General features: G+C 47.0%; 3 pseudogenes; 1 reads left to right on the forward strand and 2 right to left on the reverse strand.

Moving 5' to 3' along the window:
* Positions 1–25021, forward strand: part of LOC117095273 — a 1129150-nt pseudogene that overhangs the window by 167729 nt on the left and 936400 nt on the right.
* The window catches only part of LOC117094237, a 107189-nt pseudogene continuing 96618 nt past the window's right edge, over positions 14451–25021 (reverse strand).
* Positions 23151–24359, reverse strand: LOC117095258 (annotated as a pseudogene).

Genomic DNA, 25021 nt, shown 5'->3' on the forward strand with positions numbered 1-25021 from the left:
GGGAGACAGTGAAGCCAAGATGGATACCGTGTCAGACATTTTGGTAGCTGAGCCATCAGTGAGGGCAGGGTCCAAGCGTGGCCTCTTATTGGTTGTGTGGACCGCCATTGGCCTGCTTGCAACCTGAAAGAAAGGAGACCACACACGTTAGAAGTTCCCCAGCATGGAGCCAACATGGAAATCAACCACATCCAAAGACAAGGTGCACGCAGCAGGAAATTCTTAATACGGTATTGACAGGCGGTCCATGGAAGTAGGGACAGATCCTCAACGTGAGTGCTGATCGGGACAAGCTCCATGAAAAATGCACTCTCGAGCTCTGATCTAAGAATACCACTTTTCTAAGGACTGTGTCTTGGGCAATAACTGGATCAAAGCGCCTCCACTCAGCCTCCCATGAAGTGGGACGGACTAATGCCCTTCTGAAGGCAGGTTGGTGGCTCAAGGGTTCCCAGAACGTCTTTTCTGAAAACATGCATGTTCCTGGGGTTAGCCTTCTCCATGTTTGGGACCCCTGAGGGACTAATTTCCTCAGGCCGCTAGGAAGACGTTGTTGGCAGGCTTGCCATCATTGCACGGAAAGAAAGCAACAGGAAATACGGCATCTTCAGATGCCTTCACCTGGAATCAAATGGACCTGGAAGGATCGTGGAGTCCCTGACCCCAAGAAGGCAGGAAAGAGGGTTCCCCGATCCCCTCACACACACGGGAACCTGAAAGGAAACCAACCAGGGTGACCTAGAGGAGAAAAAGACCAGGGGCGCAGGGTGACACTCACCCTCAGACAATCACAAGATTCCATGGATTCTTTTCGATTTGGCAGCGGCTTCTCCGGAGGTTTCCCGGAAAGGATCTGGAGGAGAGCCTTCCTCTGCGGGTCTTGTTGCCGGCAGAGGAGAAAAAGTTCAGGCCCTGCCCCTTGGTTCTCCCCAGGAGACAGGGAGAACCCTGTGTGGGGCCCAGTCCCGTTCTGTGTTTCATGATACATAAATGGAAGTTTTGTGCCCTTTCCGCCTCTGCACCTTCCCTCATGTGCCAAACTTCCCATCCTGCCGGTGGCCTTCTAGGCTTCCCAGGTAAGGACTGTCATTTGGATTCCGTTGCTTTTCCCCCTGTCATGAGGAACCTGCACGAAGTTTCCCCGCCTCTCCCCAGTCCCTGAATCTCCCAGAGCCAAAGGAGCTCCTGGGTGGGGAACCCGGGAGGACACGGAGCTCTGGTCTCTTTCTCTGCAGCGTTCCTTCCCTGTCCCGGAGACGGAAAGGCACACGGTGTGCGGGTGCAGAGACACTATGTCCTTAGGTGGCAGTACCCTAAGGGTGGTGAAAACCCCTCCCACTGCTCACCTTGGTCTCTCTTCCTTCTCTCCCTTTTCCTTGTTCAAGGGCCCCGGGTTCCCTCGAACCTGGGGCTTCCATGGTTTCAGGTTTTCCTTCCCTTCCTTTCTCCCAAAGGTCTGGGGAACCAGGGCTCCGTTCCAGCACTTCATGGGGCAACTGGCACTTCTGGCCGTGTGGCCAAAGGCCCCGCAGTTTTTGCACTTGACCTGTGGGTGGAAAGGAAGTGATGTCAGTGAATGAGCTGAAGCCTCAGGCAGCGATCCAATGTCATCATTGAGACGGATTGTGAATTCAGAACGGAATGAGGATTCCAAAGAGAGGACACCGGCATGGGGACCCTTAAGCGACAGGAGGGTTCGGTTACGATGTTCCCTTCCAAAGCCCATGTGACGGAAGAACTCTCAAAGGAAGGACTCAGGGTTCTAGCGGGGACGATCGTGAACCCGATGTCCACAACACAGCCCAACCTGGCTACACAGGATTTTGAGTGGAAAGGAAGGTTGCTCCCAAGAGTCTCTCAAGGGACCTATCCGGCCGGGGAGGAGGTCCCAAGCCAGGCCCACCTTGGATGGGAAAAGCAACCCGGGTGCTGCTGGTAGAACTCTTTAAAATCCAACCCAGTCTCTGAGGACCGTGTGACACCCGCCCCCTCCTCCCCGGTCGATACCCAAAGGATTCCAGGGCTAGACGTACCCTGGGATCTTCTTCATCGGGTGGGGGAGCCCTTGGCCCAACTGGGGCCCTCTGCTGCTTCTGGAAGGTGTGGGCTCTCACGAGTCTGTTTGCTCCACTTTTGGGGTCACGACGTGCCATCATCTTCATCTCCTGGGCGTTTTAAGGCCGCCTTTTTCAGGGGTTGATGGTTGGGTCACCTGAATCACACACACACACAAAGCGATTGTTAGGCACATTGGATATTCACACACCCACAAGAAACCCTCAGCTAACTCCTTGACGGTGTGGTCATGAGGAGACCTCACCACCCGTCGGTCAAATCTGTGGATCACAATGTGGTGTGTGCATCCTCAGATATTGTATGTTCCTCTGCCGTGACTACCTGGTCCAAGAGTAAACCTGGCCTGCCACACGGCCCACGGCCTAGGTATGTGAAGTTAGAGTTGAGATTTCAACCCCAACCAAACAACTGATTCTGGAAACTGGACTTAGGTCTATCACCATTCACTCCAGTAGAAGACAATGATTCTCTCTCCCCTGAGGAACAAAAGAATCGAAGCTACAGGGCATGGCCGATGTCACCCCTTGGCAGGACTGCTTGAAGTCAGGGATAAGGGATGCTTCCTATCACAACTTGAATCGCTACTCTTGCCGTTTCATTAGGCAACTTCCAAACACAAATTCATCGAGAGAAGTTATCTCCCTCTCTATCACACTAGCAGGTGATGGTCTTTCCTGCTCTGTCTTTTTGGCTTTAGCTCCAGCCCCTCCTTAATGATTTTTCTGGTATTCTACACATGCCGTATGAATTCATCTAAACAAACGCTGAACAAGTGGCATATGAATTTCTTACATGGCTAAAGGCAAACCACCCCTTTTCCAGAGTTCTTTTTCCATTTACCCACCAATTCAGCATGTTGGAGTAAATTACTTTTTGCATTTCCATCTGGCTCTTATCCCAGGCACGGAGATGGAAATGTTTTCTCGCTTTCTGTTCCAAGAATAACCGGTAAGGAGAACACATCCTACTCCATCAGCGAGCCGCAGTGCGATCTGTTTCTTTCACTCTCCTTTGTCTCTTTTCCCCCGACCCCTCAGGGATTACGTGAAACAAACAGTGGTTCAGGGAAACTAACCTGAAATGACGGGTCTACTTTCTTTCCTCGGCTGGCGCTCAGATGGACAGGTGCGCTGGCGCTCAGATGGGCAGGTGCTGGAGCAGCCCTGCTGGAAGCAGTGCAGCCTTCAGGAAGCCAGAGGAAGGGCGGAGAGGGACCTTTGCTTTCCAGGCTGCCTTTTATATTGCCTCTGGACCCCTGACGTGAAACGGACCCTAACCTAATCAACTTAATCCAATGACATGACCTGGAAAGGTCTATTAACCCAGCGCACTCTGAGACGATGTTCACTATGGACAGACATTCTGGAACCTACCTGTATAGCTGCAAGCTTTGAAGAATAGATGTTTCCTGTCAGGTATGTAGCACTGGTGCATGTACCCCTGTCTTGTTTTACATCTTTTTTTTTTTTTAAATAAGGTGCTAAAATAGACACAGTATAATTGGACCATATTTACTCTGTTTCAACGTAGGCCTCAGTGTCATCAAGGAGGTGCACCTTGACATGCAATCTCGGCTGTTATCCTTCTTCAGAGCTTCTCCTTCTTCCCCATGGTAAGCGTGTCCGCAGAAAACCCTGACCACACCCTCACATGTTTTCTCCTCCAGGAGGCCTTTGGAAACCACCGTGAATTGGACTGCACTGGGAAACCCGGATGAAGCAAGTCAACACCGCTTTGTCCTTCGGTGCCTGGCTCCTTTTTCAGCTCGTCCTGCGGCTCGTCCTGCGGCATTACGCCTGAAGAGTCTCCAGGACACCGGTGGGGCTCTATGTCCTTGGGTCCCGTTACCATTTCTCTGGATTTGCGAAGATCCAGCGGACTTTCTGTGGAACTCTGTTGTCGGGGAACTTGGGTGCCACGTCCCCTCATTCTGCCCTTCGTCATCTGCACCTGCACAAGTTAGGATCCATGTTCCTTGGACGGGAAGGGACAGGCAGGAGTCGGAATGCTGAACCAGCACACTGGGGTCATTTTCTCACGTGGTCCAAGTGACCCCATGGTCTTCTTGAGCTTCGGAACCAGTCGCGTCCCACTTGACACTACACCCGACTCAGTTGCTGGATCTTGTTGGCCCTCCGGCGGTCTCCCGTTGGATGAGTTGCACCTGCTGAAACTCGATTCCCCTTGGATTTGCGCTTCATTCATTATTCCTGATTCAGGTGGGAACGCCTGCTTACATCCCCCTGTGGCTGTTCTCTGAGCTTCCGGTCACATGGTTTCCTGCCACGCTCTTTGGTTCATTTTGGTCATGCTCCTTCTGCTGTCAGAGGAGCAGAGAGTTGATCTTGTTGATTCTGGATACTGATACTTTCTAGGTGATCTGGATAATCCAAGTAACGACCCTCAACGGCGGTGGAAAGGGAGCAGCCATTTGGCGTTGCTCAGAAAACCCCACTCAGTTCCGAGGCCTACTAGATGTGGAATCCTGGTCAGAGTCGTTCCCAGGTCAGAGAACGGAGATAGCCTGTACATGATGGGATATCTTTACCTAGAGCTTTCAGTGAGTCTTGACCTCAGCTACCCTTAGGATCAGGGGGAGAAGCACGGAAAGGCCCAGTGCTCTTATATCCTCTCCCTTCCAGGATATAAATAACAATATCACAGGGCGGGTGAACACAGCCTGCGATACTGGAATTATTACCATCCTCTCCCCCTCTGGATCAAAGGAACCATATCACAGAAGAGCTGTACCCTCCCTGCGACATTGGGAGTAATATCATACGCTTCTTCCGTGAATATTAGGAGCAATATCACTGGGTGGTTTCCATTCATTGCTATGTTGGGAGTCATGTCATACTCCACCCCCCGGGTATTAGCATCACTGGCACAGGGTGAGTGCACACCTACTGCGATATTAAAACTAAAATCATGCTCTCCGTCCCTGGATATTAGGAACAGCATCACAGGTAGGTGTACACCCCCTGCAGTATTAGGAGTAATAATATGATTAATTATTAAACATCTATGGTCGATTTTAATGATTATCAATGACACAATTAGTAGGATACCATTATTAATTATGGATAATTATTTTAAATATATGATTATGCACTCTTTTTATATGCACAATATATACAATATGCACAATATTATTAGTTCTTAATATTAATTATTATTTTATTGCCAACATCACTTATTATTGATTTAAGTAACATTAATTGCTGATATCATTTTATTATTAATAGCGATATTATGATTAATTGTTATACTAATCATTAACATTTTTTACCAGTATTAATTTATACTATATTGTGATTATTAATATCGATGATTGCTATCAATTTTTATTATATATATTAATATTAATAACTAAGAGACTTGTTCCTGATATCCGGCTGGGAGAGGATGATATTACCCCCAATATCGAAGAAAGGGTACACCCCTCTATGATATTATTCCTAATAGTCAGGGGATAGAGGATGACATTATTGAAACTATCACAGTGAATGTCCATTCCTTCGGTCATTTTGTTCCTTATATCCAGAGTGGGAGAGGTTGATATGACTCCCAATTTCGCAAGAAGTGTACAACCGCCTGTAATATAGTTCCTAACATCTAGGTGGGGAGAGGATGATGTTACTGCCCATATCGCATGAGTTGTAAAACGCCTTCGATATTTTGCCTACGATCCTGAGGGGAGAGGATGATATTACTCCCAGTATCAAAGAAGGTGTACAACCCCCTGTGACACTATGCCCAATGTGCACTTTGGGAGACGATGACATTACACCCAATATTGCAGGGGATGTACACCCACCTTGGGATATTGTTCCTTATATCGAGAGGGGGAGATGTTATTGCTCCCAATAACGCAGGGACCGTGACTGTACACCCCTCCTGTGTTATTGTTCTTTTTTTTTTTTTTTTTGAGACGGAGTCTAGCTCTGTCGCCCAGCCTGGAGTGCAGTGGCGCGATCTCGGCTCACTGCAAGCTCCACCTTCCCGGGTTTACGCCATTCTCCTGCCTCAGCCTCCCGAGTAGCTGGGATTACAGGTGCCCGCCATCTCGCCCGGCTAGTTTTTTGTATTTTTTAGTAGAGACGGGGTTTCACCGTGTAGACCAGGATAGTCTCGATCTCCTGACCTCGTGATCCACCCGTCTCGACCTCCCAAAGTGCTGGGATTACAGGCTTGAGCCACCGCGCTCGGCCTATTGTTCTTAATATTTTAGGGAAGAGAGGATGATACTACTCTCAATATCGCAGGGGGTGTACACCCACCCGGTGATATTGTTCTTAATGTACTCCACCTCCGTCCACCAGGGATATCGTTTCTAATATCTAGGGGAAGAGAGGATAACATTATGCCCAATATCGCAGGGGAGTAGACACACCCTCTTTGATGTTGTTCCTATTATCCAAAGGTAGAGACGATGATGTTACTGGCCATATCGCAGGGGGTGTACACCCTTCTGTGATTCTTTTTTGGACATTCAGTGGAGGAGAGGATAACATTAATCCCAATATAGCAGAAGGTGTACAGACCCCTGTGATGTGGCTCCTAATGTACAGGGGAAAGAGAAGAATATTGCTTTCAATATTGCAGGGGGTGTCACCACCCTGCCCCCCATATATTGTTCCTAATATGCAGCGAGGTGGAGGCTGAGAGCACTAGCAATATCCCAGAAGGTGCACACACACCTGTGATGTAGTTCATAATATTGAGTGGGAAAGAGGCTGATTTTACTTTCGATATCGCAGTGGGTGTGCACCGCCCCCAACCCCGGGGTATCGTTCCTAATATCCAGGCGGGAAGAAGATGACATGGCTGACAGTATCGAAGGGGGTGGACAGCTCTTCTGTGATATGGTTCCTGATATCCAGGGGGTGAGTGGATGATATTACTCCCAATAAAGTAGGAACCATACAGCCACCCTGGGATTTTGTCCTTAATAAACACAGGGGAGTGGTGACATTACTACCAACATTGCAAGGGGTGTACACCCTCCTGTGATATTGTTTCTTATATCCAGGAAAGGAGAAGATGGTCTTAGTACCAATATTGAAGGGATGGACAGCCCCCATGGGATATTGTTCTAAAGATACAAGTTGAAAGAGGATGAGACTCCATCCAATATAACAAGGGGTGTACACCCCGCCTGTGATATGAATCGTAAAACCTAGAAGAAGAGAGAATGACATTGCTTCCAAAAACACACGGGTTGCACACCCACCCTGTGATATTGTTCCTGTCATCTACAGGAAGAGATGATGATACTACTCCCACTACCGGAGAAGGTACACACCCCCCTGTGATATTGTTCCTCATAACTTGTGGGGGAGAGCATGATATTACTTCCAACATGACAGTGGCTTGACACCCAGTCTGTGATATTGCTCCTAATTTCCAGTAGGTAAAGTATGATGTTCCTGCCAAGAGAGTAGTGGCTGTACAGCCACCCTGTGATATTTCTCTGAATATTCAGGGAAACACAGGACGACAGTAACCCAAATCTCCCAAAAAGTGTACACCCATTGTGTGATATGGCTCCTAATATCCGGAGGTGCAGAGGATGGTATTGGTTCTCCGATCGCAGGCTGTTTACACACAACCTAGAAAATTGTTCCTAATATCCTGAAGAAAAGAGACTGCTAATAATGGACACACATTGCAGGGGGGAGTAATTGGTTCTTACGATCCACATCGCAGGGGGTGAGACCCTCCCCGCGATATGAGGAGTAATAGCAACCCCCTCTTTCCACTGGCTATTACAATCCACATCGCAGGGCCTTTCAGGACACCAGCCCTGCCCCAACCTTGACCCAGACAGTGGGTGTCATGGGACTACCTCAGGGTGGGTGGCAGCTCAGCTCGAAGGTATCTCTGCTGTCAAAGACCAACTGTTCCTGCTAGTTTGAATCTGGCCACAGGGTCTCTGTTGGTGAGACAGGTGACCATGAGGCAGACACCCTGAAATCTAGCACGACAGAGCTCAACGCCCCATGAGAGGCACCATAGCACGCAGACTTTGCAGACATACTAGCGAAGGCCACAGCAGGCCCTGAGTGAGGAACAAGCTGACCAAGATCCTGGGGTTCTGCCACACAGCCCTTAAGCCAGGGACTGGAAACGGTTTCCCTAAAGAGCCAGGAGTCAGCTTTTTCAGCTTTGCCAACTGATCTTTGCCTCAAGGATGTAACTCTGCCATGGCTGCACCACAACAGTCTTCTGCAGGTGGCCTGTGAAGAGATGGGCATGACTGCAGCCCCATCAAACTTTACTTATGGACATGGAAGCTTCTCAGTGTCATGAAGTGTTAGTTTTTTGTTTGTTCAACCATTTGGAAATGTAAAATCCATTCTTGATTCACGGGCCACAAGAACAGGCAGGGACAGGCTGCCCCTGGCCGACCTCCAGAATGAGCTTAGAGAGGGAAATGACAGGCTGGTCCAGCGCAGCCTCCTTACAGTGGATTCGCTGCAGGAGGGTCCTTCTTAGCAACCACTTCTCATCCTTCATCTTGGCTTCAAGTGCAGTTCAGGTGGAGAAAGAGAGAACAGAACTGGCCTCAGCAACAAGGAGGAAGGAGATGCAGTGTCAAGCAGACATGTGGATCCATCACACTCAACATTCACACCAAGCGGAGCACAGGCAGGACCAGCCCGGGGGGAGGCCAAAGTGGAGGCTCTCTGGGGTGGGGGACCTCTGGGTGGGCAAGATTCTCTACCTAAAACTCATATAGAAGATCTACACAGCAGTAGTTACAGAAAACACACACTAAGAAAAAGGCCAAACTAAAAATAGGACACCAAGTTTGGCCAAACGAGTCTCACAAGTCAGTAGGTAAAAAAGCCCAGGGGGGCCCACCAGAGGAGCTGGGGTCGGTTCCTGCCTGCAGTGGGTCTGGGACACCCCATTCCCACAGATGAGGACCCAAGCTTTGGGGAGGAAGCTGTCAGAGTCACCCTGTTAGCTGTTCAGAGCTGGAGCCACAGAGCAGGTGAGGAGCCCTGGCCACGTCCCCGTGTGCGCTGAGAAGCTGGGGTGGGAGCACACCCCCAGGGGCCGATGCAAACAGGGGACCACGGGCCCTCCTCCTGCCCAGAGCATGCTCAGCTCCCAAGGGACCACCAAGGCCTGGAACCCCGGGACACATCACCTGACCATCATGCCCAGGCCTCCTGGATCAGGCAATGTCCAGTATAGGCAGGCCGTCTGGGCTTGGGGCCAGGACAGGGGTGGATGGTCCTGCTAGGCAGGCCTCCTTCTCCCTGCCAGCTGGGCTGGTTGCACTGTAGTTTTGGTTCTGGCAACATATTGCTGCCCACTTTGGCCACACCAGTCCCCGGCTCCCTGGCTAGGCTCAATGATGCCCAACCTACCTACACAGGCCCCACACACCCAGTGTCCTCTAGGCTCTATCAGCCAGGAGAGCACATGCTCATCCCCTGAAGTTTCCATGGGAGCCTGCATCCCACAGGGACCCACAGCTCAGGGCCAACCTCCATGGGGGCCTCTTGATTGTGGTGGTAGGGGTGGGGGGAGTTGACCTCCAGCCCTCCCATCCTGGCCACTGTATTTTGTGGGGTCATTCAGTCCTGAGAGCTTCCTGGGGACCCGAGAAGGAAGAGAACAGAGTGGTCATGGTAGCCTCAGCCCCAGGCTCTGGGCCAGAAGTTGATAACGACCAATCGAGAGCAACCACTGAATTCTATCCTCTTACAGTTACACGAGAAGCTGGCGAAGAACTGAATGTCGACCATGGTCATCTGGCATTTGAAGCCAATTGGAAAGCTGAAAAATCTTGATAAGTGGGTGCCTCATGAGCTGACCAAATATTTTAAAAATCATCCTTTTGAAGTGTCATCTTCTCTTAGTCTATGAAACAACAATGAACCATTTCTTGATCAGATTGTGACATGCCATGAAAAGTGGATTTCATACAACAGCCAGCTCTGTTGGACTGAGAAGAAGCTCCAAACCACTTCCCAAAGTCAAACTTGCACCAAAAAAGGTCATGGTCACTGTTTGGTGGTCAGCTGCCGGTCTTCTTCTGATCCACTACAGTTTTTGAATCCTGGTGAAATCATTACATCTGAGAAGTATGCCACACCATTCAATGAGATGCACGGAACACTGCAGAACCTGGAGCCAGCACTGGTCAACAGGAAGGGCCCAGTTCTCCACAATGCCTGACCACATGTCATACAACCACAAGTTGAATAAACTGGGCTGTGAAGTTTTGCCTCATCTGCCATATTCATCTGACCTCTCGCCAGCAACTACTACTTCTTTAAGCATCTTGACAACTTTTTGCAGGGAAAACACTTACACAACCAGCAGGATGCAGAAAATGCTTTCCAAGAGTTCATCGAACCCTGAAAGCATGGAATAACCGTGTTTATTTCTCATTGGCAAAAACGTGTTCAATGTAATGGTTTCTTTTTTTCTTTTTTCTTTTTTTTTTTTTTTTTAAGACAGAGTCTCACTCTGTCGCCCAGGCCAGAGTGCAAAGGTGCAATCTCGGCTCACTGCAACCTCTGCCTCCTGGGTTCAAGAGATTCTCCTGCCTCAGCCTCTTGAGTAGCTGGGATTACAGGCACATGCCACCACACACGGCTACTTTTTGTATTTTTAGTAGAGACCGGATTTCACCATGTTGGTCAGGCTGGTCTGAAACTCCTGACCTCCTGATTCACCCGCCTCAGCCTCCCAAAGTGCTGGGATTCAGGCGTGATCCACTGTGCCCAGTCCATTGTAATGGGTTCTATTTTGATTAATAAAGATATGTTGCAGCCTAGTTATAAAAATTTAAAATTCATGGTCCAAAACCACAATTACTTTGGCAACAACCTAATAATAGAAGAATTAAAAGAGGCCTTTATATTAGAGAGCCCATGGATGATAAAATAATAAAGAATGTTACAATCTCCATAACCCACCAACTTGGTAACTTAGACCAACTGGATGAATTAAAAGACACAATCTATTAATACTAAAACATAGGAAAAATAGGTAATCTGAATATATTGATATGTATTTTAAAAATAGAATCAATACCTAATAACCTTACAGAAAAGCTATATATTCCAAAAATCTGATATTCTGTCATGTTATTCTAACTGGTGGGATTTGGGGATTTCCATTTTGATAAGAACATACGTGAGTTGCACTAACTTTTAGTGCTCATTGGTCAGGAAACCTATGTCCACTATAGGATACTGCAGAGTGATGTGTTTTGGAGAATTTAGGCAAGAAAATTTGATTTTCAGAGTTAAAGGAAGACAACCTGTTTTACATACAGTAATTCCTCATAATATCACAGGGGATACCACATTTAAACTTTGGGATACCCCCAGGTATAATTCTTATTTGAGCCACATGTGAATTTCAGACACGGAGGCTTCCCAACTTTGGTGGCTTTCAACAGATGTGGAAGTTAATTCACAACCTACTTTGTGGAGGCATAAAATTCAATGATCACTCATTTAGCATTTTATTTTAAATATTATTTTTTATAAACTTTGCATTTCCAATTAGATGAAATTTTAAACCTGTTTCAGTTCTTATCCACTTTTTTTTTTTTCCCCCTGAGACGGAGTCTTGCCCTGTCACCCAGGCTGAAGTGCAGTGGCATGGACAGTAGCAACAGAGTGTTCTTGTGAGCCATCTACTAGTTCTCTTAACCGAAGCATGGCAACTGACTGCCTTTCTCTTTCCTTTCAATAGAAACTGATTCAGAATATTTTGAATATTTTGAGTTTCTACATCTACAGAGTTGAGGCACATGATGTTGAGGATGATCCTTTTTTTCTTTTTTCTTTTTTTTTTGATACAGAACCTCGCTCTGACACCTTTCCTGGAGCACAGTTGTGTGATCTCGGCTCACTGCAAGCTCCGTCTTCTGGGTTCACATCATTCTCCTGCCTTAGCCTCTCTAGAAGCTGGGACTAGAGGCCCCCACCCCCACGCATGACTAATTTTTTGTATTTTTAGTAGAGACGGGGTTTCACTGTGTTCGCCAGGATGGTCTCAATCTCCTGACCTCATGAGTCACCCGCCTCTTCCTTCCTAAGTGCTAGGATTTTAGGCGTGATCAACCGCGCCCGGCCGAGGATGTTCCTTTGTTCCTACAGGAGTATCTGAATGGTTTGTCTATTGGCTGGTAGGGAACTGAATCATGTGACACTGACTGGTAAGACTGTAATACTCTAAAATACAATATATAAACTATCATATCATACTGGTGCAATACTATCTACTAGAATACCAAAGGCACCGATGAAAAGCCTATAATATGTGACTGAGAGATTGAATGCTTCCTCCCTCAGATTGGTTACAACATATTGTCCTATCACAGTCCTCTCTCCTTCATTCAAAGTGAATGATCCAAATAATAGACAGAAATAATAAAGAATAAAGGGCAACAAATGCAAAGAACTCATGAGATGATACTCTATGGCAAAATTTATGTACTTAGGAATTAATACCACCTCATTATTAGCAGAAAAAAAAATCTTTACATTAAGAGTAGTTTTTCCTTTAATAAAGGTGGAATGTGTATAATGAATAAGGGATAATCAAAATTAGCCAAATGAGGCTAGTAAGGCAATCCCAACAAGTTACAATCATTATTCACTGGTTCATGAATCACAGGACAATACATACAATTGAAACTTACCTGACCAGGTGCAGTGGCTCATGTCTGTAATCCCAGCACGTTGGGAGGCAGAGGTGGGCAAAGCATGAGGCCAGGAGTTCAAGACCAGCCTAGCCAACATGACGAAATCCTGTCTCTACTAAAAATACAAAGAATTAGCTGGACGTAGTGGCGGCCACCTGTAGTCCCAGCTACTCAGGAGGCTGAGGCAGGAAAATCACTTAAACCCAGGAAGCGGAGGTTGCAGTGAGCCGAGATTGCACCATTACACTCCAGCCTGGGCAACAGAGTGACACTCCATCTCAAAAAAAGATAATAATGAAATAAAAAAAATTAAACTTACCTACATATTAGAAAAACATTAAAATTCAACCATGAATCCAGCACATTATCAAATGAATAGACAAAAATTCTACCAACAAACTTAATATCATTGTCTATGAAACTCAAGTACTACTGCTTAAAGAGCATTTACAGAACTCTCACCTCAAGGTTTCCCTTCAAAACAAGGTGAAATGCATACTCAAGACTCTTTAAGAATGAACCACTGATAAAAACAATATACTTGTAACTTGTGTAACATTTCATACATTTTTTTCAAGCACTGCACCATAATTAATTTGCATCGGGCTTTCCAAATTAGAAAAGCTTCACTTATAGAACTTCTTTCCCGTGGGAGTTTTCACATGACTTTTCAAGTAAATGTGAAAACTTACAATATTCTTGCAGTTTCTAAACTATTAGAGTTTTAATCCTGTGTGCGATCTTGTATGTACAAGGTCCAGGGAGCTACAGTGTGCATTTTCATATGTCCTTGAGTGAGTAGGAGAGAAATGCAACATTCCCACATTCTGGATATTCATAGGGTATTTCTCGGGAAAGAGCTGATGTCTTCAAATGGAACTAACACAACTGAAGGCCTTACCACAAATTTAGATTCAAAAGGCTTTTCTCCACTCTGATTCCTCCCAAATCCTCAAAAACAGGAAAATCTGAAGGCTTGACCACATTTCGTACATTCTTAAGGTTTCTGTGCAGTGTGAGCCTTTTCATGTTTATGAGGGAATGGGAAAGAGTAAATGTTTTACCACATTTCTTACATTCAAGTGGCTTTGTTTCTTTATTTATTTATCTATTTATTTTCTTTAATTTTGAGATGGAGTCTCACTCTGTCGCCAGAGTGGAGTGCAGTGGCACAATCTCGGTTCACTGCAACCTCCGCCTCCTGGGTTCAAGCGATTCTCCTGCCTCAGCCTCCTGAGTAGCTGGGATTACAACCATATGCTACCACACCCAGCTAATGTTTGTATTTTAAGTAGAGACGTGGTTTCACCATGTTGGCCTGGATTGTCTCAATCCCTTGACCTCGTGATCCGCAGGTACAGGGCTTTCCCCCAACCCCCCGTGGCTTTTTATGTCCTTGAAAAAGAACTAAGACAACTGAAATGTGCCACTAAGCCCAGTTAATTATTTTCTCTTTTTTTTTGAGACCGAGTCTCGCTCTGTCGTCCAGACTGGCGTGCAGTGGTGCGATCTCGGCTCCCTGCAAGCTTCGCCACCCAGGTTCACACCCTTCTCCTGCCTCAGCCTCTGGAGTAACTGCTGTGAGCCAGCGTGCCCAGCATTATTTTATTTTTTCTAGAGACAGGGTTTCACCATGTTGCCCAGTTTGTCTCACGTTGTTTTAATTTGGGCTGGTTATGAACTCCTGGGCTCAAGCAATTCACACACCTTGGCCTCCCAAAGTGCTGGGATTATAGGTCGAGTCACTACGCCCAGACTCTATATCATGACTTCTTTCATGGCGAGTCAGGTGACTGGAACAAGTGTAGCCTTTACCACATCTCTTATATTCATAGGGTTTTTTCTCCAGTATGAATTCTTTCATGGAGGTGAAGGGAACTGAGACGACTGAAGGCTTGGTCACATTGTTTACATTCATAGGCTTTCTCTCCAGTATGAGTATTTCTATGGTTACAAAAGGAACTCAAATGACTAAAGGCTTTGCCACATTGTTTACATTCTTAGGGTCTCTCTCCAGTCTGAATGCTTCCATGGTAATGAAGGGAAGTGGAACAGCTGAAGGCTTTATCACATTTGGTACATTTATAGGGTCTTTCTCCAGTGTGAGTCCTTTCACACGTCTTAAAATAACAAGAAAATCTGAACGTTTTCCCACATTCCTTACATTCCTAGGGTTTCCCTCCAGTGTGAGTTCGTTCATGTATTAGACAAGAACCAGAAACAGTGAACGCTTTACCACATTGTTTACATTTATAGGGTTTCTCTCCTGTGTGAGTTCTCTGATGTCTTTCAAATGAATTGAGAAAATAAAATGCTTTCCCACATATCATACTTTTATAACTGGATTTCCACTGTGCGTTATCCTGTGTCTTCTAACACCTGGAACAGAAACGAAGAATTTCCCACACTGTTCACATTTATATTGCTTCTTTCCATATGGTTTGTATCCTGAGTGAACTAGGACGTGCCTGTTAAGGAGGGAATGATGTACAAAGACTTTTCCACAAACACTACATTCACATTGTTTTAATCCAGTAGAAATGTTCTCATTCAGATCAAGATTTGGAATTTGGCTGACAACTTGTCCATACTGACTACCGTCTTTGCTTTCACACAGTCTCTGTACCACATGATTTCTGTAAAAAAAAATGACAAGCACATTATTATTGGTTGGTTTAATAACTTTCTACTTATTAATAGGTCTTGGACTTACACTGCTACCAATACCAAGGAAAATGCATTATTATTATTATTATTTCTTTTTTTGCTAGATCGAATTATTTGAAAGTAAATGGGTTACTACTGAAAACACAGCTACCACCTGCATGGCTATGACCAAATTAGTAACATTCATGTACACAATTTTGTAGTGCTATTTTCAAGTAAACGGTTTTCCAAACACTGACTGCTACACTGAAGTACGTTACATTTTGGGTGGAAGTTTTCTAAAAAAAATAAATAAATTTCAAGTGACTCTTATTTGTTTTGATTGCTTGTTTTTCAGTTCATAACATGCTAAGATTCCTTCAGAAGACTTTATTTCCTCTTCTCAGTGCAAATTATCTTATATCTTTCCCAGGTTTTTCAAAGTGATCTTCAATATTCTGGTCTTTCCATTTGTTTCCTAAAATGCAGACCCACAAAATTATCACAAATTATTACAAACTACAAAAACATTACTAAATTTAATGTTCATTGTACACAGTGCCCATGCCTGATTTCTTCACCAAATCATTCCCTTGCCACGTTCCAAATCACAAACAGCACTGATGATAGGGAAATGCTTCTGTAATTAAGTGAAATGTGTTGTCATTCTCACCTACAGAAGCCAGGTTCCTGCAGGTTTCCTGCATCACTTCTCTGTAGAGATTCTTCTGAGAAGAATCTAGCAAAACCCGTTCCTCCTGGGTAAAGTTCACAGCCACATCCTCAAAAGTCATGGAGTCCTAGAACATTCCACACATGTGGATAGAAGGATGGGTGAGACTGACAGCACTGGGAATCTATACTCAATCAATAAGCTGTTTACATGATTCTAAAATTTTCAAGCATTTATTCTATGACTCAATTGTCACAACTCTTACTCTGTTCATACATACTCCCTCCCACACAGCAGTACTAATGCTAGAATTGAACTATTCAAAAACGCAAGAGCAAACTAGAAACACCCATCTCATTAGAGTCCAGGGAGTAAGATGTGCTGCTAGGAGTTGCCTTTCAACTTCACTTTGTACATTTCTATTATCTGTCATAATAAAGTCCTACCTGATGCGCTTAAGGGAGTTAATATTACCAGTCCTGAGACTACTTATTCTTAAAACCACCTGCTCGCAAAGTTGCATCTTTGTTTGTATTAGTAACTTACATTTTGAAAGGGATTCCATGAACCCAAGTAATAAGAATGACCCACTGCATCTAAATGGCTTATGCAATATATTTGCCAAAACTTTTTCTGCGAAGGTCTATTATTTTGTGTCACTGCAGTGGTGCTTAGGGAACCAGCCACCAAAACACAGTCTGAACACAAAGTGTTCAATGAATTTCCCTGGTAGACAATATTTTACATGCGCTGTCGCTTGTTAACTGGGGAGTTGAGCCCATTCCATGTGATTACACCGAGAGAGTAGGCTCATTAAATTTAATTGAGTAGTAAATAAAACCAGTAATTGATATTTAACAACAGGAATACAACAATTTTTAAAATTTCTATTGCACAATGTCAAGGCAGAAAGAAATAAGAGGAAATACGACATATGTTTTTTAAAATGACACTAATGTCACCACTTCCAGATGCTATTCCTATGAAATCGCATAAATTCCCAAATCAGAGATTTTTAGGCAAGAAAAACTACTTTTTCATACGTAGTAAAAATAACAAACGTCTAACGTTTTTTCATCATCTAAAAAAGCAGTGATGGCTTGTCTAACATACTTCTAAGATTTTCAAATGAAAACACTCAGGACAGCACAGTATTAGCAGAGAGATGAGCAAGCAGACCAAGGGAAAAAAAAGTCTTAATGACGCAGCATTTATATGGAAAGTGGATGAATGATAAAGTAGGCACTGTAGAATAGAAAAAGAAATCACATGCACTTTAAAATATGAGGCAAACCAGGCTGGCATCTACTTGGGAAAATGCATTGTCTTCTTCTCTATTCCATGAACCATAATCAACTTATGATATATTCAAATATGAAAGATAAAACCAGAACACTCTCAGAAGTCATAGGAAGATTTTTCTTTTTACGAAGGATTAGGCAGAATTTCTTTTATGTAAGAAAACGGTGATAAAGGAACAGACAAACTCAAAGATATTAAAATTTAGGAAATAAAAAGAAAACAGAGTGGGCCAGGCCTGGTGGCTCAGGCCTGTAATCCCAGCACCTTGGGAGGCTGAGGTGGGCGATCACCTGAGGTCAGGAGGTTGAGACCAGCCTGGCCAACATGGCAAAATCCCGCCTTTTTGCTGTTTGTGTGTTTGTTTTTGAGACAGAGTCTTGCATTGTCGCTTGGGCTGGGGTGCAGTGGCAAGATCTTGGCTCACTGCAACCTCCACCTCCCGGGTTCAAGCAATTCTCTTGCCTCAGCCTCCCGAGTAGCTGGGATAACAGGTGCCTGCCACCAGGCTCAGCTAATTTTTTTGTATTTGTGGTAGAGACAGGGTTTCACCATGTTGGTCAGGCTGCTCTGGAACTCCTGACCTCATGATCCGCCCACCTTGGCCTTCCAAAGTGCTGGGATTACAGGCCTGAGCCACCGTGCCAGGCCTAAAACCCCGTGTTTACTAAAAATACAAAAATTAGCTGGGTGTGGTGGTGGGTGCTTATAATCCCAGTTACTCGGGAGGCTGACACAGGAGAATCACTTGAACCCGTGAGGCGGAGGTTGCAGTAAGCAGAGATGGCGCCACTGCACTTCACCTGAGCTACAGAGCAAGACAGTGTCTCCAAAAAAAAGAAAAAATCCAAAAGTCACTAAAAACCCCTCAGATATCCAGATAAGAGGATACAGATGTGTCCACTGTCATAAATTCTTCACCATGCTACAAGAGGGAAACTGACATTTTGGTGAATCTTTGTAAATCATCAATTTATCTATCACACTTTTATTTCACCAGTAACATTGACAAAGCTAAGTGCAATTCCATTTGAAATTACCCTTAAAAAGAACAGACCTTTAAAACTTACTACACTCACTCTGGGGAAGAAATAAATATGAATTTTTAGCTAATAAAATGTATCATTTTATCTTGCCTCTTTGGAAACAGTATTTTTATCTTTCAAGCTGTACTGACAAAATGTATCTTACAGTCAATGAAAAACTGAAACTCAAATAAACGGACAAGCCTTTTCAAGGTAACAAACTCAGGGAGAGGCAGTGCAGACTCCAACACAGACCTTTCTAAGTGTCACAGCAGGCCATTCCATCCCTCGGGACACCCATCCTGTTCAGTAAAGTACTCAGTGACCACCTAGGAGGCACTGCCACTGCTCTTTGTCCTTCTGTGCGCCTTAAGTGCATTTTCATATTCAGGTTCTTGCACATCCTCTCTGGGGTGGGTTTTCCTTGTCCTTTGGGACAGTTTTTCTCTCTTCACAAGTCTGAGACAATCTAGAGAACAGAAACCATTTCTGCCTTTTCCTCTCAGTATCAGCATCCCATTGGCAGACCATCAATGTGTCTCCGAGGAATGAAAACTCCAGCTGGAGGAACAGTTTTAATGACCTAGCTTTAAAGACATTATGTTGTATTGTCCATTCATTTCAATGTCTTAAAATTTTAATACCCCTAAGGGTAACTAATACCATTTTCGATGAAACTATACCAGGAGATTCCTCTAAGGCCAAGGGCATCCAGCTGCTCCCCTGAGAGACTCTACCCCCTACCTCAGGCTGTCCTTGGGGATGAGATGACCAGGGGCTGATACTCACTAGACCCTCCGATAGACATGGCCACTGTGGGTATCCTGGGTCATCCCCAGACAGTTCTAAAATGCCAGGACTAGGAAAAGACAGGAGGGTGGCTGAGGACACAACACTCTGTAAAGTTTTCACGGGGGGACCTCAGCCTAAAGACATTTTGGTAACATGTACACTTAGGAAAGGTGAAAAGAAGAGAGGCACAAAGATTTTTTTTACAGAAAGCAGAGAATGATTTATTCTCTGCTTTCCTCTCATGTAAAATGTTTGGAAATAGGAAAACATTTTGGTCAAGGTGGCTCATGCCTGTATTCCCAGCGCTTTAGGAGGCCGAGGCGGATGATTGATTAAGGTCAGGAGTTCGAAACCAACAAACCAACATGCAGAAATCCTGTTTCAAAAATTAGCTGGACGTGGTGGTGGGCGCCTATAAGCCCAGCTACTTGGGAGGCTGAGGCAGGAGAATCACTTGAACCCGGAGTCAGAGGTTGCAGTGAGCTTAGATAGTGCCATTGCCCTCCAGTCTGGCGACAGGGCGAGACTCCATCTCAAAATATATATATATATATGTATATGTATAATACACATTTAAAATTATTACATGTAGATAGTATTTGAAGTCATGGGACTGACTGTAGGTAGAAACAAGAGAAGGCAAGGAAAGTTTTTATATTTATATTCATATATAATTATATAAAATTCATATACATAATTATAATATATAAATATATCATCTAGGCTGGGCACAGTGGCTTACACCTGTAGTCCCAGCAATTTGGGAGGCTGAGGTGGGCAGATCACCTGAGGTCAGGAGTTTGAGACTAGCCTGACCAACATGGAGAAAACCCCATCTCTACTAAAAATACAAAATTAACCAGGCGTGGTGGTGCGTGCCTGTAAGCTCAGCTACTCAGGAGACTGAGGCAGGAAAATCACTTGAACCCGGGTGGTGGAGGTTGCAGTGAGCCCAGATCGCATCATTGCACTCCAGCCTGGGCGACCAGGGTCAAACTCCATCTCAAAATAAATAAATAAATAAAACAAAAAATATATTTATGTCTAAATATATCATTATAATCCATAGATGTATATATAAATATACATTTATTATGAATTTATTAATATATACAATAAGTTTATTTCTGAAACAGGGTCTGGCTCTGTCACCCAGGCTGGAGTGCAGTGGCACGATCATAGCTCATTGGAGCCTTGAACAGATGGCTCAAGCGATCCTCCCACCTCAGCCTCTTGAGTGGCTAGGATTGCACGCACACACCACCATGCCTAGCTAATTTTAAATTTTTTTTGTAGAGACAAGGTCTTCCTTTTTTGCCTAAGCTGGTCTTGAACTCCTGGGCTCAAGTGATCTTCCTGCCTCAGGCTTCCAATGTGTTAGACATGGGCCACTGCATCTGGTCTAATGCATTTTTTAATTTGCGCATTTATATTATTTAATATTTTAAGTACTGAATGTGTTGAACAACCAACTTGCAGAATTCCCGAACAATGGACAGTCAACTCTCATGTCCTGGTTCAAATCGCCCCAGCACACCACGGCTAGAAATCTTTCAGCCAACTTCCACTTATGTCTCCCGGGGTAGGACAATGTCACTTGGCCAATCTCCACTAAGAGGGACTCTGGAAAGGCAAGAAATTATGCTGTTCTCAATAATGGAATGTGACCAGGGAGAAGGCAGCTGGGAGGACCAGCTGGGCCCTCCAACCAGCAGCGTCCACCCTCGACCAACTGCCCTAGAGCTACACCGTGCTGGGCATTTGGGGCACTGTTATGAGCAAGAGTTTCCATTTTTCTTCTCAGGGGACCTTCATGCTAGTGGCAAGAGACAATTTTTTTTTTTTTTGGAGACAGAGTTTTGTTCTTGTCACTCAGGCTGGAGTGCAATGGTGTAATCTCGGCTCAATGCAACCTCTACCTCCTGGATTCAAGCAATTCTCCTGCCTCAGCCTTCCGAGTAGCTGGGATTACAGGATTGCACCACCACGTCTAGCTGATTTTTGTATTTTTAGTAGAGATGGGGCTTCACCATGTTGGCCAGGCTGGTGTGGAACTCCTGAGCCACTGCACCCAGCCAAGGGGGAGATTTTAAATCAGTAAGTATAATTGTGATGAATGCCAGAAAGAAGAATGTGTGTGATGGGGAGGGGACCTAAGTTATTGTCTCAGATTTTAACACTTTCATAGGCAATAACTAAACACTTAGAAGCTTGAAACAACACACACCTTTAAGCCAATTTTGGCAAGCTAGGAGTTGAGCACATTTTAGTGGGTCCTGTGCTTGGGATCTCACGCTAAGCAGCTGGGCTGCATCCTCATCTGAGGCTCAACCAGGGCAGAATCCATTTCCAGGTCTGCTGAGGTTATTGGCAGAATTCCTTTCCTCAGACCCGCTTGGCAAGGGCCCAGCTTTTTGCTTCCTTGCCTACGAGGCCCTTCCAAAGGTCCTTTCTCAGCACAGCATCTCCCTCCTGCAGCACCTGCAGGCAAAACCTCTCTCTCCAGTGTGCAAAGGTGATGCACTCTGACAGTGACATCCCATTGCTTTTGCCAGGCTCCATGGGTTAAAAGACAGTCACCGGTTTTGCTCCTACTCAAGGTCAGGAAGACTACACAAGGGCATAGGTCATTGGGGGGTCAGTCACTTTAGGATGTGGCTGCCACCATTGAATTTGGTGAGACTTTAAGGGTTGGTAGGAGCTGGCTAGGTACAGGGGCGAGGGTGTGTCAGGCAGGGGTGAGGGCATGGAGGGGGATGCAAAGGCCTGCACCCTAGAATGTCCTTTCACTCCCTGAGGTTTTGTTCTCCTGATCCCTGAGTACATCCCAGAACACGGTGGGGCCTTAGCAGGGGAGAGGTAGGGAAGCATGTGTTGTTCATCCGGGGACCTTGTTAGACAAATCAGATTAGGAGCCAGGCTTTCAGTGGTGGGTGCGAGTGTGGGAGTGATGAGTGTGTAGGTGTGTGTGGGAGTGATGAGTGTGTAGGTGTGTGTGGGAGTGATGAGTGTGTAGGTGGGTGTGGGAGTGATGAGTGTGTAGGTGTGTGTGGGAAGAGTAATGTTTTGGCCCACGGAAAATTTCAGATGCTTCCCTTTGTCCAGCTGGGGCTTTGGGAAAGGTGAGGGCTGGACATCTGACTGGGATGAATGTCTCTGGCAGGCAGCAGAGCATGTGGATAGTTTGTGAAGCCGAAAAGGGCATGAGATTTCCTGTGGCAGTGCCCACTGCAAATGGAAGGGCATTTGCCCTCAGCCCAGACATATACAAGTTGGGCAGAGAAGGGGGTGGGTCCCCGGGACCCACAGAGGAGCACCTATGGAGGTCCAGGAAAACCAAGGGTGTGGGGGCATATGATGCAGGAAGCTCAAATAAGATGAGGAAAGAGGTTTTAAGGACGATCAGGGCTGGGGACAGTGGTTCATGCCCGTAATCCAAACACTTTGGGAGGCTGAGACGAGAGGACAGTTTGAGGCCAGGAGTTTGAGACCAGCCTGGGCAACATAGGGAGACCCCATTTCTATAAATAAATGCATTAGTACTTGGCATTTCAGGCGGGGAACAGCAAACACATGAAAGCTCTGAGGCAGGAAAGGGAAGTGATTAGTGCTCGCTCCTGGTTCCTTTATCAGACCTTAAAGAGATGCAGAAAAGAGATGCAGAGACATTTCAGGTACTCCTTGGCCGAGCTCCTTCAGGGAAGGCCTAAGTTCGCTTCTACTTCCCATCTATTACTTTTTTTTTTTTTGGAGACAGAGTCTCACTCTTTTGCCCAGGCTGGAGTGCATGCAGTGGCAGGATCTCAGCTCACTGTAACCTCCACCTCCCGGGTTCAAACGATTCTCCTGCCTCAGCCTTCCTAGTAGCTGGGACCACAGGTACACGCCATCACGATCGGCTAAGTTTTTGTATTCTTAGTAGAGACGGGGTTTCATCTTGTTGACCAGACTGGTTTCGAACTCCTGGCCTCAAATGATCCACCTGCCTCAGCCCCACAAAGTGCTGGGATTACAGGCGCAAGTCACCGCGCCCGACCCTACTTCACTCCTAACGCCCACCATACGTGCTTCCAAATGTTTGCTGAATGACAAGGTGAACGAGTGAATGGGACTACGTGACTTCACGCAGCAGGCAATCCTATTCCTTGGACCTCAGTTTCCCTTTTTGGAAAGCAAGCCTGTCTCTCGCTCTCTGCCCTAAAAGCCTGAGTTCTGGGTTTGAGATGAGCGCGTCCTGTAGAGCAGACTCCAGGTGGACGTTGAGCTGGGTCTTGTAGGAGGCCAGGATCCGACCAGCTCTTGGGTCCGGTCCTCCCGCGGAACCCCGTACACCCAGTCCCAGCGCCGCCCCGCCCAACTTCCCTTTATTCCCCCAAGCCGCGCCCCTCCGCATAGCTCGTTCCCCATTGGCCGGGGAGCGGGGAAGCGGGCGGAGGGAGGGGTCGTGTGCGCCTGTGCGTTGTGTGTCCCGGCCGCAGCCCCGAGCCAGCTGCAGCTCCTTGATCGGAGCCGGATCCTGAGCGGGGAACACGGGCTGAAGCGGCGGCGGCGGCGGCGCCGGCGGCCACGCCCCGGGGCTCCATTGTTGAGGCTACCCCGGCTCTGTCGGCTGCTCAGCTGCGCTCCCGTGGGCCCAGGCGCCGCGGCGAGGAGCGAACGCTGCGAGGCGGCGGCCTGAGGTGAGACGGCTCGACGGGCGACGGGGTCCCTGCCCCGGGCATGGCGGCTACGAGCTGGGCCCCGCAGGTTCCGGGGTCGGGATCCGGGGTCCGTGCGCCTGGGCTTTGTCTCGGCCTCGGGTGGCACCGAGGGCTTCTCACCTGCTGCAATACCGCGTGGGCCCGCGCGGGGTCCTGGTCGCCCTGCGGGTGAGGGCCGGTCCCCACTGCTCCCCAGCTCTTCCCGTCTGCCGCGGAGGGGACTGCATGGACCTGGGCGCTGGCTGCTGCCCGGTCCCCCCCGCGGCGTGGTTGGTCCCCGCGTGCGGCAGAGGGGGCACTGCGAGGACTCACTCGTCGGGCGGGGACCGCGTCACCGTGAGTGGGAGACTCCGCCGCCCTCCCTGGCAGTGAGACTGCTTCGCCAGACTCACCGAGGGGACTGCGCGGACCCTCGTACTAGGGGATCCGTGACTCTGGGTGGGGGCTCTTTTCCGGCCCCACATAACGGCTGAGTGTTTTGTCACCTATATAGGTGGCTGCGTGGACCCGCGCGCGTGGGTCCTGGCCGTCCTGCTAGTGGGACTGTGCGCCGCCCCGCGGCTCGTCTGGGTCGACCCCGCCAGAGACGCGCGTGTAGTGGGGGTCCGTGTGCGGGGGAAGTGATTGGTGGGGGCGCACTGCCCCGGCCCCATGATTTATCCTCTCACATCCCCGGCGGGAGGAAGCGAGAGATGCGGACCTACGGCGGTCACGCAGCTGCCGCACCGACCTCTGCCGTGGCCGGCGGGTCCCGGGGGGCGAGGGGCTGTCACCGCGCATCCCACGGGCGGGCTTCCTGCTCTGGCCCCGGGCTGGGCTCTGATTGGAGGGAGAAGGGTCCTTCTGCCTGGCGCTTCTTGATTTCTTCCATTAGTAATGGGAAGAAAAAAAAAATCTGAAAGGCAGATTGAATTTTGTAGCTCTCAGCGCCTGGAGAGTGGAAGAAACTCTCCCAAGAATTTGGCGGGCTGAAAATGCGTTTCCCGCAGGAGCATCCACATCCACGGAATGAGGCCAAGGCAGTTACAGTTAGAGGTCAGATTTGTGAGGGGAGAGCGAGGGTGAGGTCCGTGGGTGGGGAGACTCTGACCTCAGCTTGATGGGAAGACCTGATGCTGCCCCTCAG

The sequence above is a fragment of the Trachypithecus francoisi genome, unplaced genomic scaffold (genome assembly GCF_009764315.1).
Source record: "Trachypithecus francoisi isolate TF-2019V2 unplaced genomic scaffold, Tfra_2.0 Lachesis_group13, whole genome shotgun sequence".
NCBI classification, from domain to species: domain Eukaryota; kingdom Metazoa; phylum Chordata; class Mammalia; order Primates; family Cercopithecidae; genus Trachypithecus; species Trachypithecus francoisi.